At 48.6% G+C, this 2,333-nt stretch overlaps 1 pseudogene; it reads right to left on the bottom strand.

Annotated features, from left to right (window-relative positions):
* Nucleotides 1-1,159: 1,159 nt before the first annotated feature.
* Nucleotides 1,160-2,026, bottom strand: LOC144253255 (G1/S-specific cyclin-D2 pseudogene; annotated as a pseudogene).
* Between the last annotated feature and the right edge of the window lie 307 nt (nucleotides 2,027-2,333).

Raw genomic sequence — 2,333 nt, forward strand, 5'->3', positions numbered from 1 at the left:
TTTCTGAGGAATGGTGTGATGGGAATGTTAGCAGAAAGAGTTGTCTCTTGAGCCCTGGCAGGGGTACTAGAACTATGTACCAGAAAATGCCAGATTCCAGAAATGAAGAGTAACCGGACTTGGGGCAGGAAGGGAAGGGGCAAAAAAAGAGAAGAGGGAAGGAGTATTCAGCACAATTTGCATAAACCATCCCATCTATCCCCCGAGAACAATTTTTCAAAGTGCTTTGCGAATGGAATGGTTTATAACAATGCTAAACTGTGGACCAGACATGCCAATCAGCACCAAAAATTATTATTTTTTTTTTCTAATAAGGGATGCCAAGGTCACCTCACCCTCTTCCATAACATAGAAGATTCCATTCTAGATCCCGCCCTTGGTCTCCATCTGCCTCCATTTCAGATGAGTTTTGGTTATGGACCATAGCGAAATTTCCTCATTAGATAACAATATAGTGGTGTCTGCAATGAACCATGTTTGGAAGAAGAAGCAGAAAGTCACCCAACACGAAACCCAGGAGCCAATCACCTGTGTCCAATTGGCAAAACCCAACATCTCTTTTAGGTAGCAGCTACTGTAGGTAAGAGTAGGTAACATAGAGAGCCAACATTGTTCCTGTCTTAGGAACATGTGGTTAGGCGTGAAGGTGCTTCTACCTCCAAAATGGTCCAATTGTGTTGACAGGTTGCTTTGTACCCCCTCCCCATCATGCTTTCTTGTTTCTAATTCCTTCTTGAGTTCATTGCTTCGCAATCTAATCATGCCATAAATGGCATGCACAGTTCCTTGCGATTCCACTAAAAGGGGCACATGCACTAGTTCATAACAAGTAAAACAGAGTCTTCTCTAATTTGTTCCCATGTTGCAGGCTAGCTACTTTGTAGGTTTTCCTGTAAGCATTTTACTATTGCTTTTACATAATCAAATGATAACTTCGCATATACAAGGGATTCCCTTATGTTGTACTTTGAATAGGCACCAAATGCTTTTTAATTATTCCGTTGTTATAGGACCTTTTTCTCTCACTTCTAAAAGATCTTTAAATATGATCTAGGTGGGGGCAGAATTTTATCCTAAAACACAAAGAACAAAACATAACCAGAGAGAGGGAGAGAGCAGGTGATGAACGCGCCTCTCTCCCTGGGCCCGAATGGCAGCCTCACAGGTCGATATCCCGCACGTCCGTTGGGGTGGTGGCTTGGTCCAGTTCATCCTCCGTCTTAGATCCATCACGCTGTTCCTGACGGACCTGTTGCAGGCTGTTGAGCAGCACAGCCTCGATCTGCTCCTGGCAGGCCTTGAGACAATCCACATCTGTGTTGGTGATCTTGGCCAGCAGCTCAGTCAGGGCATCACAAGTCAGAGAGCTCACTTCCTCATCCTGCTGGAGTCCACAGATGGCTGCTCCCACACTTCCAGTTGCGATCATCGATGGCGGATACATGGCTAACTTAAAGTCGGTGGCACACAGAGCGATGAAAGTCTGGGCATGTTTGCGGATCAGAGACAACTTCTCCCTCTGCTGGGGCAGCTTGCGTAGGATGTGCTCGATGAAGTCATGAGGGGTGACAGCGGCCAGGTTCCACTTCAATTTGCCCACCACCACCAATTCCCACTCCAGCAGCTCCTGGGGCTTGATGGAGTTGTCGGTGTAAATGCACAACTTTTCCGCGGTCAGCGGGATGGTTTCTTTGAGCTTGGAGGCCAGAAACATGCAGACAGCACCCAGGAGCTGCAGATGGGTCTTCGGAGTCGGAACCCCAGCCAAGAAACGGTCCAGGTAATTCATGGCCAGAGGGAAGACTTCCTCTTCACACTTCTGTTCCTCACAAACCTCCAGCATCCAGGTAGCCACCATCCTGCGCATGTATGGCTGGATATCCTTCTGCACGCACTTGAAGTGAGAGCACTGAGGAAGGTAGCGCTCCTCGATGGTGAGCAAATTCTGCAGGACGCGGTCGTCCAGCAGGTTGCGGTCCGGCACGGCTCTGCGGACAGGGTCCACCTCGCAGCACAGCAGCTCCATGGCCAGCCGAGCGACTCGTTCTCCTGATTTCTCCAACTGGAAAAGTTTTATTTTATTTTGTCGGAGGGGGAGGGGCGTGGGTTCCCCTTACCTCCTTCCTTTGGCAAAATCGGGGGTTTCCGGGGGAAAGATGAGGGCAGAGAGAGAAGCTGGGAGAGAAGAGAGGAAGGGATGGACGGTGGGCGAGCAGAGCCTCAGGGGCTGCCTAACTCGCACCGGTCCTCGCCTTCAAACTCACAAAATCCTTCTTAGTCTTCCCCGAAATATATTATTATTACAGTAGTTTGTCTTCTCTCCCATTTCTTGC

This window comes from Urocitellus parryii, chromosome 2 (assembly GCF_045843805.1).
Source record: "Urocitellus parryii isolate mUroPar1 chromosome 2, mUroPar1.hap1, whole genome shotgun sequence".
NCBI classification, from domain to species: Eukaryota; Metazoa; Chordata; class Mammalia; order Rodentia; family Sciuridae; genus Urocitellus; species Urocitellus parryii.